This window comes from Rhinatrema bivittatum, chromosome 5, assembly GCF_901001135.1.
Source record: "Rhinatrema bivittatum chromosome 5, aRhiBiv1.1, whole genome shotgun sequence".
Classification (NCBI taxonomy): domain Eukaryota; kingdom Metazoa; phylum Chordata; class Amphibia; order Gymnophiona; family Rhinatrematidae; genus Rhinatrema; species Rhinatrema bivittatum.
The window spans coordinates 76,912,528-76,931,054 of record NC_042619.1 but is presented as its reverse complement, the minus strand read 5'-3'; the positions used below and the strand labels follow the sequence as shown (position 1 = coordinate 76,931,054).

General features: G+C 48.8%; 1 protein-coding gene across 7 annotated transcripts in view; it reads right to left on the bottom strand.

Moving 5' to 3' along the window:
* ZC3H12C (zinc finger CCCH-type containing 12C) overlaps nucleotides 1-18,527 on the bottom strand; it is a 168,755-nt gene that overhangs the window by 113,806 nt on the left and 36,422 nt on the right. For 6 of the 7 annotated variants that reach the window (XM_029602481.1, XM_029602482.1, XM_029602480.1 and 3 more), the window contains one exon: nucleotides 14,158-14,187. The exons of the other annotated variant lie outside the window; for it this stretch is intronic. The gene's annotated coding sequence lies outside the window, so the exon portion shown is untranslated. The remainder of the gene's footprint in view (nucleotides 1-14,157; nucleotides 14,188-18,527) is intronic. 7 annotated transcript variants of the gene reach the window in all.

The following is an 18,527-nucleotide window of genomic DNA, read 5'->3' as shown; positions in this document are numbered from 1 at the left end:
GTTGAATATGTCGTAGGTGTGCTATGGATGTTGCCATAGCGCTAACTTGATGAGCGTTTGGAAAAGATGCCAGGGTTAGATTTTTCTTGGTATAACAAAATTGGATACATTGTGCTATCCAACTGGAAATGGTACGTTTAGATACTGGAAGTCCTGGTGCATTAGAATTGAATGAGACAAAAAGTTGAAAAGAACGGGAATCAGAGTGCGTTCTATCCTTATAGTATGCTAACACACATTTGCAGTCAAGTGTGTGGGGCATCCGCTCTCTGTTTGAATGAGGCTTGGGAAAGAACGTTGGTAGTTCCATTGTTTGATTCAAGTGGAACTGCGATACCACTTTTGGAAGAAAGCTTGGATGAGTTCGAAGAACTGCTTTATGGTGGTAAAATTGCAGATATGGAGCGTAGTGAACTAATGCTTGTAACTCACTGACTCGTGCAGATGTGACTGCCACTAAGAATACTACTTTCCAAGTTAAGTATTTTATATGTGCAGAATCCATGGGTTCGAATGGAGGCAGCATCAGTTGTTCCAATACCACGTTTAGATTCCACGGAACTGGTGGTTGAGCAACTGGAGGACGAAGATGTAAGAGGCCCTTGATGAAGACAAGACACCAAAAGGGTAGAGATAGTGCAATAGCTGCTTATCACAGGCCATGTCACAATCAACCTAAGGTGAACTCTTATCGAGGAAGTCGCCAGGCCAGAAGTATAACACATATGAAGGTAGTCTACGAGCAGCTCCAGAGAACAATCCAGCTAGGAGATTCCATTAGATGTGCACCAGTCGGAATAACGTCTCCATTTGAAACTGTAATTGCGTCTAGTTGATTGTTTCCTGGACTCTAGCAAGACCTGTTGGGCTGCTGTAGGTATGCCTTGTTCTTCTAATAAGAACCGCTCAATCTCCACGCTGTCAAGCGAAGGGAGGCATGAAGAAGTGTTCCTTGTTGTTGGATCAACAGATCTGGTTGGCTTGGTAGACGAAGCGGGTCTGTGATGGAGAGGCATAGGAGATAACTGTACCATGGTTGTCTGGACCAAGCGGGTGCTATGAGGATCAGTTGTGCCTCGTCTGCCACACATTTTTGAATAGTCCTTGTGATGAGCGGTATGGGTGGAAAGGCGTACATTAGGCTCTCTTTCCAAGGAATCAGGAACGTGTCCTGCACCACTCTGTTGGGAGTGGGCCAAAGTGAGCAGAAACAAGGGACTTGGGTGTTCATTTCTGTTGCAAAGAGATCTATTGTTTGAATTCCCCATTGCAGAATTAGACCTTGAGCTGTGTGTGGGTTGAGGGTCCACTCGTGAGGATAAAATACCTGACTCAGGCGGTCTGCTCTGGTATTGGCTATTCCTGGTAAGTTGCTTGCAGATGAATGGAATGCTAATGAGCTAGTTGGAAGATCAGCAGGGCTTCCTGGCATAGGGACCACGAATCGGACTGTCCTTGTTTGTTTATGCAAAACATTGCCACCTGGTTGTCAGTGTCAACCATCACCCTGCGTCCCTGCAGATGGGATTGGAATGCTTGGAGAGCATTTCGTATTGCTCGAAGTTCCAATAAGTTTATTTGTAAGTTTTGTTCTTGAGGAGACCATAGTCTTTGTGTCTCGAGAAAGTCCAAATGTGCTCCCCAGCTCCTGCGAGATGCATCTGTAGTAAATACTGCATTGTGAGGAGGTGGGTTGAACAACGCTCCTTTGGATAGCGTAGATTCCTTGAGCCAACAATTGATGTCCTTTGTCATCTCTGAGGTGAGTAGTAAGCGTTTCGTCAATGGTTGTGAGTACTGTTTCCATTGACGTTTCAATCCCCATTGTAGAAAACGCATGTGAAGTCTGGTGTTGAGGACTGAAGATGGCTGCTGCCATATGACCCAAGACTGTCAAGATTTGCCTTGCTGTCGGTTTGTGTGTGGATGAGAATTCGCAGGAGATGACATCTCGTGTCTCCTGTCCTCCGGTAGGAATGCTCTGTTGCATGTAGTGTCTAGGCGAGCGTCAATGAATTGTAGAATTTGAGTTGGGTTCAAGTTCGATATGTGATTATTGATTATCAGTCCTCTTCAGGCAATCTATTAATTGTCGAAGTTGCTCGAGTAACTTGTCTGGGCTCGAAGCTACTACTAGCAAATCGTCCAAATATGGAAAGATTAGCATTCCTTTCTGACGTAAGTGAACCACCACTATCATACAAAAGGAAGAACTTTGTATTGGTAATGTTGATGCTTGTATTGAAAGCAGAGGTAGTGCCACGAGGACAGATGGATGGGAATGTGTGTATAGGCATCCTTCAAGTCTACTGAGCACATCCAATCGTTGGGTTGTAGGAGGGGTAGAATGGATTTGAGGGACATCATTTTGAATTTCTCTTTGACTAGATACTTGTTCAAGTCTCAGAGATCCAGGATTGGACGGAGGCCTCCCAACTTCTTGGGATTGAGGAAATATGGGGAATTAAATCCTGTGTTTTGGGCTGTCTGCAGAACAACTCTGATTGCCTGCTGCTGCAGAAGTGTGGCGACCTCTTCTCCGAGTTGAGGATGATACTTCTTTGTTGATCGAATCTGTAGGTGAGGGAGAAGGGGTTTTGAGGTAAATTGAAGTTGATAACCTTGTTGTACTATATCGAGAACCCAGCGGTCTGAAGTTATTGACTCCCACACAGGGAGGTGTTGTGTAATTCTTCCCGGGGGTGCTTGATGTAGTAGTGGTGGCTGTATTTTTAAAAAGACTGCATTGATTTAATGGGGGCTGAGGGTTGCTGAGCCTGCTGTCTTTAGGTTTGTGGCTTGCCTCTTCTATTTTGTGATTGTTGTTGTGTTTGTGGCCTTTGATATGGTTGGTATGAAGGGTTTCTATAAGGCTGAAAGGAACGGTAAGGATGCCTTGAAAATGTTTGTCACCGATTATTTCTAAAATAGTGTCGTCAATGATTGGACTGCTACAGCTTGTTCCTTCAGTTGGGTAACAGTGTCGTGGAACCTCTCTCCAAACAAATTGTTTCCAGTACAGGGTAGATTAGCGAGCTTGTCATGAAGGTCTTCCCTGATAGCACTAGCTCTGAGTCATGCTAACCTACGAGCTGCAACAGCCACAGCAGAAGCATTTTTGAAGCCTTCATAAACTGCTCGCAGTAGGTGTCGCGAGCATTCTTCCATGTCCTGGAGAGGAGGCGGAATGGGTTCCGCTGTGGAGGTTAGCAGACCTTTTGGTCGCTTGGATGCATTCATACATGTACTGTATCATGTAGAGTTGATGAGTGTGAATACGAGCAGCCAACATGGAATTTTGATAGAATTTCCTTCCAAACACGTCCAGGCAATGATTGTCCCGTTCCAGAGGATAGGAGGCATATGTCTGACCTTTTAGACTGCTGCATAGCGGATTCTACCACTAAAGATGTATGTGGTATCTGTGGTACAGTATATAGTGTGATGATTTTGGCATACGGAACTTTAGATCAGTTTTCCGTGATACTGCAGAAAGTGAGTGTGGGGTTTCCCATGATTTTCGAAGGACATTGTCCAGTATCTCTTGTGGAGAAAGTGATGTCTGTTCCCCTGGAGTATCAAAAATCTTCAGAAGGCCAAGTGTTTCTGACCTTGGGTCAGGTAGCTTTTGGACATTTAAAATGTAGGATGGTCCCAAGTTTTTTCTAAAAATTTTGGGTACATTAAATCTTTGGGAGGAGAATATGGTTCCTGCGGTTGTTCTGGCGGATCTGAAGGATATCCGGTAGACAAAGGTGAATCACCTGGTGATGGAGGCTCGTGAGCAGGTGAGTCATGCACCGAAAGTTTTGGTGAGTAATGGCTCTATAGGAATCTCTTCCCTTTCCTGTTGTTCAGGAGAACTGGAGGAGGATACATGTTGGAAGGGGGATGGAAGGAGGATTGGAAGGGAGTCAAAGAACCCTGATAATGCCTCTGATAAATTAGAAAAAGCCTGTTGAGCCAATGGAGGCATCTTCGGACGTGGAACACGCGATGTAGATGATGGTGAGTCTCCTAAGTCAGGGTTTGAAGGCAGTACTTTAGATCCCGGAACCTGAATTTGGTGGTCCTCTGCTACCTTTTTAAGATGGTGGCTGAGGATTGACTTCAAACAAAGGACGAGCATACGCTTGTGACAATGTTCCTGAACAGGAAGAAGATGATGCAAGGGAAGAAGGAATTTTTACTACATCCTCTTCCGAGCCGGAGGTTTACTTTGAGGCCTTTGTATGGCGAGACAAAGTAGAATCCAAAATATGTTCGGATGTGTGCCCTCTTTTTTCTTTATGGACCTGCTTATGTGTTGAATGATGGTGATGACTCCCTGCAGAAGTAGCATGCTTCCTATGATGACCTGAGCATCAATGGACGATTTGCGTCTTTTATGTGAGGAGTCAGACCTGTGAGTTTGCGTCAATTCCACTGATGTTGCATACTTGGAAGAATGCCTACATTTACACGTCGAATGTGTCGGCGATGTTTTCGTAGACTATCGGCCTCGGCGCCATATGCGGTCTCGCCTGATGCTTCAGCGCCTGTTGCGTCGGCTCCGACGCCCCGTGAGTCGGTCTCGGCGGCATATGCGGAGTGTTCTCAGTGCAGTTTCTTTGAGGCTTCGTGCGCCGGATGCCGTGTTGGCCCAGATCCCTGGGTACCGCTTGGGGTCGTTTGAATCAACGAACCCCGAGCCACCTTGTCATGTCCATGACAAGGTGGTTTACCTTTCAATCCCTTTGACTCTCCAGGCCTGGAGATCTTCGGATCAAGAGACGACACTCTCCTCGTGGTTGGGGTCTGTGTCTTCGATGGTCCCGGCGAAGAGTGGGGGGGGGCATATGAGCCACCTTTATTCGGTTGTAGACAATCTTCTGTGCCCATTGACGCCGGGCCTGCGGAGACATTCAGCCGCAGTTGGCCTGAATGTGGTCGGGCCCGAGGCACCTGTAACATTTATCATGTCTGTCTGTCATGGACATGATTTTTCCGCATGGGCACGGCTTAAAACCTGGCTAATGGCTCTGTTTTTTGTACATATTCTACTCTTTAGAATTAACTGCCGAGGAGAAGAAAGCTCCGCGTGCGGAAAAAAACAGACTGAGGAGAATCTGTTACTTTTCTGCGCGGGAACTCACGTGTAGCCACAGAGGACACAAAACTAACCTCTGCTTAGGAAGCTCCGCCCCCCGGGCCCTGATGGACAGTTCCCATGACAGCATGGCTAATTCAGCCCTGCTATCAACGAGGAAAAAGAGGTTCTCAAACAGCAGGATGAATTAGCCATGACACATGGGGTGATGTCATCTGATGGCACCAAACAAATCCTTCTCTTTTAGCTCAGAGCATGCACAGGAGTTCCCACACAGGTGCTGCCTCGTGAGCCTCTCAGTTGATTGTAGAGCTTAGCTTTAGCTTGGTAGTCAACTCTCCAAAGAAGCGAGCAAATATTAAGCATGGCTAATCTTGTTTACAGAGAAAGCACAGTTGCTTACCTGTAACAAGTGTTCTTCTAGGACAGCAGGATGTTAGTCCTCATGTGTGGGTGACATCATCCGATGGAGCCCAGCATGGAAACCTTTTGTCAAAGTTTCTAGCATGCCCAGCCTACTAATATCCACACGTCCATGAGAGATCCCCCTTTAGTCTTGAAACACAGCAAAATAAGAGCGAAAAGATAAACTGAAAGGAGAACCAAACTCCATGGAGTGGTGAGGGATTCCCAAGGACTAACATCATGCTGTCCTAGGAGAACACCTGTTACAGGTAAGCAACTGCACTTTCTCCTAGGACATGCAGGATGCTAGTCCTCACATGTGGATGAATACCTAGCTCCAGACGACCCCTGCTAACAGGAGAGACCAAGGGCGACCAAACAAGGTGCGAACAAGCACAACATAACTGCGGCACTGTGGAACAGCAAGGGACTGTCTGGTTACCACAAAGGCACAAAGAGTTGGGTTCAAGCCTAGAACAGGTTGTGCAGGACGGATTGACCAAAGACAGTGTCCTGCACCCATCCTTATCCAAGCAATAATGAACTGCAAATGTGTAAAGAAAGCTTCAGGTTGCAGCCCGGCAGATTGACGTGGACTGCACACAAATTGCGTCACCGATGTAGCCATAGCCCGCACAGAGCGAGCCTTCACTCTGCCAGCTAGCGGAAGGCCTGCCTGCGCATAGAAGAAAGCAATGCAATCTGCCAGACAATTCAACAAAGTCTGTTTACCCACTGCCACCCCCAGCCTGTTGGAATCAAAGGACACGAAGAGCTGGATGGACTGTCTGTGCCCGATAGTGCGATTAAGGTAAAAAGCCAAGGCCCTTTTACAGTCTAAGGTATGGAGAGCCTGTTCTCCCGGGTGGGAATGAGGCCAGGGAAAGAAGGTGGGCAAAACGATGGACTGGTTGATATGAAAATCAGTCACAGCCTTGGGCGGAAACTTCAGATGTGTATGCAAGACCATACGATTGTGAAAGAACTTAGTGTATGGTGCAGATGTAACCAGAGGCTGAAGCTCACTGACCCTACGAGCTGAAGTAATTGCCACCAGGAATATATGACTTTCCTGGTGAGGAACTTCAGGTCGCAGGGTTGCAGCGATTCATAAGGATGACGCATAAGCCGCGCCAGGACAACATTGAGGTCCCAAGATGGAACCGGAGACCGAAGAGGGGGCTTCAGCTGGAGGAAGCCCCGCATGAAATGGCCCACTAAAGGTTGGACTGAAACAGGCATGCCAGCAACACTGTGATGGTACGCTCTGAGGTGTACTCTGAGCAAGCTAGTCTGAAGTCCAGACTTGGACCAATGCCACAAGTAGTCCAACAGCTGGGGGAAAGGGCATGAGAAAGGGTCCAAATCATGACCTATGCACCAGATGGAAAACCTTTTCCATTTCAAGCTGTAGTACTTCCTGGTGGAGGGCTTTCGAGACACCACCAGGACCTGGGAGACACAGTCCGAGAGCTCCAAAGGCTGGAGGTCTACGCGCTCAACATCCAAGCTGTGAGGGCCAGCGCCCGGAGGTTCGAATGCGGCAAGGTGCCCTGATTCTGTGAGATGAGATCTTGCGCTGTCCCCAGCCAGCTGGGTGCCCACACCAACAGGTCCTGCAAAAGCAGAAACCAGACCTATTGGGGCCAAGAAGGCGCCATGAGTATCATGGTCCCTCTGCCCTGCTGAAGCTTCAGGGTCCTCAAGAGGAACGGTAGCGAGGGGGGGGGGGGAAGAATACATGTAAAGCAGGCCCGACCACCCCCCCCCCCTCCAGTGGAGGGAGAAGGCATCGTAGGCCGGGTGGCTGTCCCCGGATACCAGGAAGCAATACCTGCTCACCTTGTGATTGTGTGGAAAGGCAAAGAGATCCACATCCAGCGTACCCCCATTGGTGAAACAGCTCGGCCGGCACCTCCTGGTTGAGGGACCACTCATGTGGCTTGAAGGAGCACATTGAGATGCCCGGCAGGTAGGTCGCTCTCAGAGACATTCCCTGTGAAATGGCCCATGTCCACACCTGTACCACCTCATGGCAGAGGAGGAACAAATCCTTCCCGCCCTGTTTGTTGATATACCACATCGCAACTTGGTTATCCATCCAAATTAGGATGTCCTTGGATGACAACAGGTCTCTGACCACCCAGAGTATACCGAATTGCTCGAAGCTCCAGAAAGTTTATCTGAGAGCAGGCTTCAGAGGCAGTCCAGAGACCTTGCGTGTGAATACCGTTCACATGGGCTCCCCAGCCTTGAGGGGAAGCATCCATGGTGAGAATCACCTGAGGCGGAGAGGGTTGGAAGGGAAGTCCTTTTTCCAGGTTGGAAAAATCTTCCCACCAGGATAGAGACCCTCAGAGGGACCGTGAACAGAGCCGCCATGTGGCCCAGAAGGTGAGCTGGCACCCTCCGGCTGTTCCAGACAAGGGTAGCCAGCGAGGCAAGAGCGACCACCCAGTCTTGGGGCAAAATAGCTTTCACCTGCACCATGTCCAGCCTGGCGCCTATAAAGTCCAGCTGAGGAGACAGGCAGAGATGAGACTTGAAGTTTAATGACAAACCCCACCGTCCGCAGCATCAAGGTCAGGGTATTCAAGGATCCGGAGCAGGAGTCGCTCTTGACCAACCAGTCGTCCAGGTAGGGGAAGACGTGCACTGAGTGACACTGAGGTAGGCGGCCACCACCGCTAGGCATTTGGTAAAAACACAGGGGGCCGATGCCAATCCAAAGGGCAGCACTTTATACTGGTAAAGTGTTTTCCCCACCACGAAGTGAGGACCCATCTGTCCAACATGATCTTTTCCCAGCGATAGGAGAATCTCAAGAGCCTGCTTCCAACCAGGGGATCCAACATCAGGGGTACAAGTAAACTGATCTTCGCTCCTCGCCGACAGTCAAAAGCCCGTGGCCAGGGCTTGCTGGAGGGCCGGTTGGGGTCTGGGTGCTCGCTGTCTGAGGATGGCCCCTGGAACTAGTGTGGCATACAAGCCTAGAAGGCTGGAAGATAAAGTTCCTCTGCTGGTAAAAGGGCTTCTGGGAAACCGGCCTGGAGAATTTCCTGGCAGAGGATGGGCCTTCAGAGGCACTAGCAGAAAGCTGTTGAAGGGTATCATGATGGTCCTTTAGTTGCACTACCACATCCCAGGTCCTATTCCCAAAGATGTTTTCATATGTGCAGGGGAGGTCGGCTAGCCTATCCTGGACCTCCAGCCAGAGGTCAGAGGCCCAGAGCCATGCCATTCTCCTGGCACCGATGCCCACCGCCACTACGTGGGCTGCTGTCTCAAAATAATCATAGGTGGAACGCATTTCATGCTTCCCAGCCTCAAAACCCAGCAGGACAATGGCAGAGAGGGCCTCCTGTTGTTGAGGTAGGCCCTCAGCAAAGTCCTGGACCCGTTTCCAGAGACTGCGGTTATAATGGGTCATATAAAGCTGGTAGACAGTGATGTGGGTCACCAGCATTGCGCTTTGGAAGACTTTCCTGCCCAGGGCATCGAGCTCCCTGTGCTCATGCCCTAGAGGGGTGGAGGCATGGATGCGGTAGTGCCGGACCTTTTTCAAGGCGGACTCCACGACCAACGACTGGCGGGGGAGATGCCGCTTTTCAAATCCCATGGCCTGCTGCACCAATTAGGTGGTGTCTGCCTTTCTATTAATGGGGGAGATAGAAATGGGGTGCTCCCACTTGCGGAGGAGGCAGCCCTTGAAAATGTCGTGCATAGGAACCGCCCCAATCTCCTTAGGAACATCAAACTGGAGAACCTCCAGCATGTTGTGTCACGTATTCTCCTCAGTGAGCAGTTGAAAGGCGATGGCCTCAGCCATGGCCCTGACAAATCCTGCAAAGGACAGGTCCTTGTGGGGGTCGTCCGAATAAATGGAAGACGACAACGTGGAGTCATCACCCCAAGGGTTGTAAGGCCCTTCCCTCCTCACTGGGATCAGTGTGCCGTGGGCGAGGTCTGAGAGGGGCATCAGCTTCAGAGGCCTTGAGGGTGCCACGGGAATCTACGGTTCCCCTGGCAGAGGGTACCAGAGGCCAGAAGGACCCAGCAAGGGCTCGGGGAACTGTGGTCTAGGAAACATGGGACCAGCCATATCTTCCTCCTCTGAGGACCAGATAATTGGGATCGCTCCGGTGGAGGGCAACTGTGGTTGTTGGGGAACAGAGGGTCCCTCTGGTACTGGCTGCATCAGAAGGGAGCCCTGACCTGACTTCTCATGGGCAAGAGGCCCTGTGACTTATCTTCTGGTAGCCAAGGCACCGGAGATTCTCCTCACTTACTGGCAAGCTTTTCCAACTTGCTTCCAAATAGAAGGGATCCTTTAAAGGACATCTTTTTGAAGTTTGCCTGGGAGGTCTCATCCGCTGACCAATTTCACAGCCACAGCTGTCTTCCGGCTGCCACCATTAAGGCTACTCTTCTGGCCGAGGTGCACAAAAAGTCAGAGCTTACATCCGCTAGGAAGGCTGCGGCGGGTTCCATCGCCTCCCTGGTAGCAACCCCTGAGCTATCAGCCTCTCTCGAAAGAAGCAGACACGAATGGGCCACCAGGGAACAGGAGGCAATCTACAGTGTCATTGCTGTCACATCAAAGGCCTGCTTAAGGATGGACTCCAACCTCCTGTCGTGTGCATCCTTAAAGGCCGTTCCTCCCTCAATTGGGGTGGCGTAGACCAGGGTGCGCACTTTCGGGAAGCGCAGGCGTTCCTTGGCCTCCAGGTCCAGCGGGTACAGTGCCTCTAAGGCTTGACCTCTTTTAAAACTGGCATCTGGGGCATTCCACTCCAGGTCAATCAACTCCTGGATGGCTTCCAGCATTGGGAAATAGTAAGAGGATTTCCACAGAGACAGCAAGATGGGTTTTTGTTTTTGGTTCCATCAGAGTCCACAGGGTCTGGGAGACTAGGGAAATTCATCTCTGTGGAAGAACTTTAGCATGGTCTGGTAAGGTTCCAGGCCTGGCGGGGTAGCTGACTGCACCTGAACAAAGGCTTGAAGGCCCTGAAAAAATTGCAACCAAGAAAAAAAGGTTGCTGGGTACATACCTAGCCCAGGGAGAACTGGGGTAAGGGCCACTGAACTGCCTTTTCCTGGGGATGACGCAAACCCAGGGTTGCTTAGGTCTGGGGTGCTACCGGAGATCATGGCCAACCCATCCTCAGACAGGGAGGGGCTGGACCTGGAGAAGCTCTGAGATTCCAGCCCCCCCCCCCCCCCCGGGGCCTCCTCAGTGCTGAAACAGGACTGATTCAAGGTCACACTGTGCAGCCCTAATATGGCAGGCAGCACAAAGAGTGGCACTTGTGGTTCTTGGCTGCCAGAGCCATAGTTCCCGTGACTTATGCTTTCAGCCGGATAACACCTGAGTTCAAGCAAGCACAGTTGTGTCCTGACCGGGGTAAGTAAGGCGTCATGTTGTGCGCAGGTGCCTACACATGGTTATGCACTCAGTTATGTGCCTAGTTGAGCACACAGTTATGCACCTAGTTGAGCACCCTGTGGAGTGCGCAGTTATGCACGCAGTTAAGCACCCAGTTGCGTGCTCAGCTGGGCGCACAGGACCGCACGCCCCTCCAGATGCGTTGGGTGCACAGGACTGCTAGGTACCTTGGAACGCGCATACCTCTGCGCATGATGGCCACTAAGTGCGCACCTATGCATGTAGTAGGCACACAACAGGGCCGGCCTGTATCGCACATACTGGTCAGAAGATGACGCCGCACACAACCGCGCGCAAAATGGTGCCTACCACGTGGAGTGCCCACTGAACCTGAAGCGGGCCTAGCTCATCAGGGGGTCGCCACACAACCTGCTTGGAAACCCCCTTCCCTTGCCATGGCGGGATTGAGGACGTCATCGGTACAGCTCACAGAGCAAGGTGACTGGAGGAAAGACTTACCAAAGCCCTTCCTTATCTCTAGATCGGAGAAGTTCTTCCTTGCTTACCTGAGCTCAGCGCTTACCGGCTGAGAACAGAGATTGTCTCCGGCTGCGAGGGGAGAAAGCATAGGCAATCACTGCCACACTCTGCTTCCTGCACCCTCTGCTTTTCTGCTACTTCAGTAGCAAATCCACACCAGGAACCGGCTACCGGACCAAGGCTCACCTCTGAGGGATCTCAGAAATCGCCTCAGGAATTCTCAACTGGGGGAGGGACCATTAGGTATCACAGCAGGAGAGCAGGAGAGCAGGGCTCGATAGTTCTCCAATTTAGAGAGAGAAATGTTTCTATTGTAAGGCATATTGTGTTCCCGATAGGGGGAAGACAGTCCACATCTGCTAGGAGACAGAGATACTGAATGGCTGAGGTAACCGCAGGGGTATATCTAAGGTGATGGCAGCTTTGAATCCTGACTCGGTCTCCATCTGCTAGCAGGGGAGCACATTACTCATTTCCTAGCGTGTAGCCAGATGGATGCAGGATCAATAGGTTGATTAGCTTACCCTCAACCTGAATAGGGTAGGTTGCTATGGCACTGAGATGTACTCTCACTGACTGAGGCCACGCCTCTGGCCGAGGTTCGGACTAGGTCAGAGCCTGTGTCAGATAAAAGGGCTACAAGGGCACATTAAGCAATCTTTAAGGACATTGATGTCACATCAAAGGCGTGTTTAAGAATGGACTCCATCCGACTATTATGTGATTCTTCAAGGCCACTCCTCTCTCCACTGGGATAGTTGTTCGCTTCAAGACAGCACAGCCCAGCGCACCCAACTTAAGGAAATGCAAACGCTCTTTCACTGCCGGATCCAGTTGAGTGTAGAGCTCCTAAACTCTCGTCCCCCTTTTAAAACTCGCTTCTGGGGTAACCCCAGTCCAGGTCAATCAACTCCTGGTTGGCTTCCTGTACAGAAAAGTAGCAGAGGCTTTCCATAGGAAAATCAGAATCGTTCCAAGGACTCTGGATCCTCTTCTGTGTCATCCGAGTCCCTGTCTGAGATACTCTTGGTGAGGCAAGGCATGCCTACAGGTCTGCCAATAGGAATGGGAGAGGGCAAGCTTACTGGTTGAGGTTCCATTAGGGCAGGGGCCAGTGAGGTAGCAGACTGCACCTGTACAAAGGCTTGAAGGCCCTGGAAAAAAAAAATTCTATCCAAGATAAGGCAGCCGGGTCCATCCCTAGCCCAGGAACTACTGGCATGATCCTCACTGATCCACAGGAGTGCAGCGTTTCTTCCCTATGGTTGCCACTTCTTCCTCTGCCGAATCCATGTGATATTTTAACTGCCCTACAGTCTTGTGGGACCTGCCAGACTTGGGCAATTCCAATTTCAGACAGTCAGCAGAGAAAGTGGCAGCAGCCGCAGAGAAAAATGTACTGTTCTCCTCCTGCAAGCTGGAAGGGATTATGCTGTTTTTGGGAAGGGGGGAGGGGGTGGAGGAAGAGGGGTTGATAAGAGCGCATGATTTTGCCATAGAGATGGGCATCAACACAAGCCAATTCACCCTAGGCCCAAATCTCCATAGGGGCAGCTATCTGCTGCAAGGCTTCAAGGAGCCGAAGCTCTAGCTCCTAAAAATTTTACCTGGCAGTTATGTTAATTACTGTATTTTTTGCTCCATAAGACGCACCTAGGATTCAGAGCGGGAAAATAAAAAAATAATAGTGTTCTAAACCGGCTCTGTTCCTGGGCGTCTGTGCATCTTATGGAGCAAATTAGGGGGAGGGCATAAAATTGTTTGTCCCCATCCCAACCCTTTAAAATTTAACTACAACCCCGACCCCCCCCCCCCCCCAAGACTTGCCAAAAGTCCCTGGTGGTCCAGCAGGGTTCCGTGAGTAATCTCCTGCACTCAGGCCGGCCGTCCATTGCTCCTACCATGTTCCAGGGGCCGACCAATGGCACCGGTAGTCCCTGTGACACAGTAAGGGCAAATGCTATCTGTGCCATTTTGAATACTGGCAGCACAATTTGAAACTCCAGGGAGTAAGATTTAATAACCAATGTCAGGAAATATTTCTTCACTGAGAGGGTGGTGGATACCTGGAATGCCCTTCCGGAGGAAGTGGTGAAGACTAGAACTGTGAAGGATTTCAAAGGGGCATGGGATAAACACTGTGGACCCCTAAAACACTAGAGGATGGGAATAAAAGATAAAAAGCTTAACTGGCACGGAGCAGAAACTTGGGAGAAAACCTGCACAGAGCAGCAGTGACTGCCTCGGGAAGCTTGCTGGGCAGACTAGCTGGACCATTTTGGTCTTTCTGCCGTCATTACTATGTTACTATATAAGTTACTATGTTGTTGTGGCGTTGTGATGAAGAGCAAAAGATGGTCATGTGTGAAGTTGTGGCTCTGTTTCTTTCCTAAAGAAACACCCACTAAAAAAGTGATTCATTTTGAGTTATTTGCTCTCTTGATATTGCCTCCCCGTACATTTTCTTTACAATGTCATTCTTTATGCATTTTTTCTTTTGTAAATGAAAATTCTACTTTAGAAATTATGAACCTACACTACTGTATAACACATGGTCATGCACATCAGTATCCACATCCTTCCTTATATTTTCAAGTCATAACCGACTTACAAAAATCTCCTCTCTCCCTTTGGCATACAGCTAAATGCATGGCAGTTTTTAGTTCCATAGACAATATACCAAAAGATACAAACCTCATCCATATTTATGAAATCAGACTGGACCTTCACTTACCGAGAACAGTCATTCCTTCATTTCACAACTCTGAAAAAAAATGGACACTTTAAATAAAATTTATCAGGCAGATGGTCTCAAGTCTAAGACTAGTGATTACTGGACTGCATTCTTGTGAGGAATTGCTGGCACAGAGACACAACCAACAGATACAACTGAAAGACCCATCTAGGCTGTTTTTCCTGATTACTGCTGACCTGCTTGATCTCAAAATATACTTTGCCTTCCCAAAGGTAAAGACCGTCTTATTCTTCCACGCCTTCCTGAATTTCAATAAGTTTTAGTTCCTACTACCTCACTTTGGAGGCTGTTTCACAATCTTGCTAGAAGAAATTGTTTTTTCGGGGGGGGGGGGGGGGGGGGGGTTTAAACAAGAGCTTTTATCATCCTGGTTTGGGTAGATTCCAAATGGTTTCATGTCACAATAGAGCTGGGCTGCAGAGCATTAACTGCCCCTACCCCAACCCCCATATTAGAAAAACAGAGTGTTTTAATCCTGTCATTGCTAATGAGGTTTTCAGGATACCCACACAGAATATGCATGACAGATGTGCATACAATGGAGGCAGTCCATATAACTCATGTTTATTTATTGTGGATATCCTGAAGATCTGACAGGCTAAAGAATACTCAAGGAACAGGGGTGAAAATCCCTTTAATAGGAGGTTCTCAATCTCAACCATATTCATAATCATGGCTCTTGAATCTTCCCAAAGGGGCAGAGCTGCCACGAGGATCGAGTACACAGGCTCATGACCCTATCTTCAGTACAATCTTCCTGCCAGTTCTATTTCAGAGTGCAGTGCCCCACATATCTTTGGTGGGACAACAATCAGCTGCTAGGTTGGTGAGAGAGTTGGGCAAAAGTGAATGAAGAAGAGGAGACTTGAGGTGTGCTAGACTAGAGCTTGGTTTTCTTCCAATTCTAAACAGTTTCTTTAAACCAGGGCTTTCCAAAACTATCCTCGATCTCCAATGTATGAAAATGTATTGTGTGCATATTCATTCTTGATATCCTGAAACCCAACTGGCTGTACTGTCACCCGGACAGGTTTGGGAAGCCCTATTCTAAACTCAGTTTTACACATGGTATACAGATTTAGTGTGAAGAAAAAAAAAAAATCAACAGCAGAGAAAAAAAAAGCAAGTTTGCTTATCATAAACTGTGTTTCTGTAGATAGCAGGATGAATTAGCCATGCTGTCATGGGAACTGTCAATCAGGGCCCAGGAGGCGGAGCTTCCTAAGAAGGAAACAGAGCTTTGCTCTGTACGGCTCTGCGTGAGTTCCCACGCAGGAAACAGAAATCTCCTCAGTCTGTGATTAAGCAGTATAGGAACGTATGTAGAAGATGACAATCCAGGGAGGCAGGTGGGTCAGCATGGCTAACTCATCCTGCTATCAATGGAAACACCTTTTACAGTAAGCAATAGCAAACCTGCTTTTTCCCCGTCGATAGCAGGGCTGAATTAGCCGTGCTGTCATGGGAGTCCAAAGCCTCCGATCACGCTCTGTAGGTATCTGGATAGTTCTTTGCGTGATCAACGTAGAGTGGAGAGTCAACTAAGAGATTAATCTGATAAGGAATGCAGAACTGCACTTCCCATCATGGCATTATTGGATGATTGTTGATCTAGGCAGTAATGTGATGTGAATGTGTGAAGAGATGACCAGGTGGCCGCCTTGCAAATGTCACTCTGTTGTACATCTCTCAGATGAGCTATTGACATTGCTACCGCTCACATCTGATGGGTGGTTGACGCGGAAGGAAGAGAAATGTTTGTTGTAACAGAATTGAATACACTGTGTGATCCAGCTAGATATGGTTCGTTTTGCTATCAGAGTACCCGTTTTCTCAGGATGGAAGGATACAAACAATTGCGATGTTCGCGACGGTGAGTGTGTCCTTTGCTTCTAGCATGCTAGAGCACGTTGGCAGTCCAAGGTGTGTAACGAACGCTTCCTATCGTTGTTGTGAGGCCTAGGGAAACAGCTGGCAGTTCAACTGATTGATTTAAATGAAAGTGAGATACCACCTTTGGGAGGAATGATGGATGGGTCCTCATTATTACCTCGTGGTGATAAAATTGAAGATATGGACTTTAGTGGACCAAGGCTTGCCATTCACTAACGCGTCGAACCGAGGTACTGCAACTAGAAATACTACTTTCCATGTGAGATATTTAATATGAGCTGAGTCTAGTAGTTCAAAGGGCGAAAGCATTAGCTGTTCCAGTATCAGGTTGAGGTTCCATGGCACTGGAGGCTTAGTAATGGGTGGAACGAAACTGATGTCCTTGTTGTGGCCTAGGATAGGCAGCTGTAGCACCGAGATGAATTCGTACTGATGCAGTTGCTAACCCTGACTTGTACAAACTGTGAAGGTAGTCCAGAAGGGCCTCTGGCGAACAGTTCAAGGGTTCTATTCCTTTAGATGCACACCAAGTGGAATACACCAAGTGGAATACCTTTTCCACTTGAATCCGTAATTACGTATAGCGGATGATTTTCTTGAGTGCAAGATGATCTCCTGTGCTTCTAAAGATATGCCCTGTTCAGTCAGGAGGAGCCGCTCAGCCTCCATGCCGCCAAGTGAAGGGATGAGTGCATCGGATGCCGAAGAGTCCCCGCCTCTTGTATTAAGTGATCTGACCGATCCGGCAATGGGATGGGTGCCGCGATGGAGAGGTCTAGCAGATAAGTGTACCACGGCTGCCGGGGCTATTAGTATCATCTGTTTTGCATCCTGGATGCATTTCTGAATGGTTCTGGTGATAAGAGGGATTGGAGGGAACATGTACATTAGTTCATCCGTCCAAGGGAGTAAGAATACATCTTGTGCTACCTGGTGCTGAGTGGGCCAAACCGAGCAGAATCTAGGAACCTTTGAGTTGTTCTCTGTGGCAAAGATCTATTGACTGGACTCGCCACTGAGCAAAAATGTCGAGAGTCACCTGATGATTGAGTGTCCATTCGTGGGGGTAGAACACCCTGCTGAGTCTGTCTGCTCGGGTATTGACTACTCCCGGTAAGTAAGTCGCTTGCAGATGGATGGAATGACTGTGCACATGGTCGAAGATGAGCAGAGTCTCTCTGCAAAAGGACCATGAACCTGACCCACCTTGCTTGTTTATGTAGAACATTGCAACTTGGTTGCTGGTATACACCATCACCCAACGTCCCTGCAACTGCGGAAGAAAGGCTTGTATGGCATATCGAATCGCTCGGAGTTCCAACAGATTGATTTGTAGATTTTGTTCGAGTTGGGATCATAGTCCCTGTGTCTCTAGGTGATCCAAGTGTGCTCCCCATCCATTTCGAGAGGCATCCGTGGTGAGTACGATGTTGTGTGGGGAGTGCTGAATAAGGCACCCTTGGTTAGCGTAGTCTTGCTGAGCCACCAAGTTAAGTCGGTTATCACTGCTGCGGTAAGGGTCAATTTCTGAGTTAAGGGTTGTGAGTGCTACTTCCACTGATGTTTCAACTCCCATTGCAGTTGTCGCATGTGTAATCGTGTTTTGGGAACCGTGAAGATGGCCACTGCCATGTGTCCAGTACCACTAGTATCCGTCGTGCGGAAGGGCGCTACGTCAACTTGAGAGCACGCAGCAGTCGTTGCATTTCCAATCATCTGTCCTCTGGCAGAAAAGCTTGGTTGCGAGTGGTATCTAGTCGTGCTCCTATGAACTGCAGGATTTGAGTAGGGGTCAAGGTCAACTTATCATAGTTGATGACCAGCCTGTCTAAGCACTGGATTAATTGTTGCTGCTGCTGCAGATGGATGGATTTGATGGCACTAGAAGCCAGTCAGTCATCGAGGTATGGGAACAACTTCATACCTTTCTGTCGGAGGAAGTCCACCACCACCATGCACTTCGTGAAAACTCTGGGTGCCGCCGATAGGTCGAACAGAAGAACCACATAATGGTAATGACTGCCCTGTAATTGAAAACATAGGTAACGCCACAAAGATGGGTGTATCGGGATGTGCGTATATGCATCCTTCAGGTCTATGGAGCACATCCGATCGTTGGGTTGCAGGAGAGGCATTATAGTCTTTAAGGATACATCTTGAACTTTTCCTTCACCATGTATTTGTTCAACTCTCTGAGGTCTAGGATTGGGTGAAGACCCCCTGATTTCTTGGGAATGATGAAATATGGTGAATAAAAACCCTTGTTTTGAGCAGAGAGGAATGGATTGGATTGCTCCCTGCTGCTATAGCGATTGTATTTCCATCGCTAACTGAGACTGATGGCCCCTGCAGGTTGTTGTTTGCAGATGAGGGAGTAGTTGTAAAAATGGGAGTTGGTAACCGTTTTCTACAATGTCTAGTACCCAACGGTTTGATGTTATGGCAGTCCATGCCGC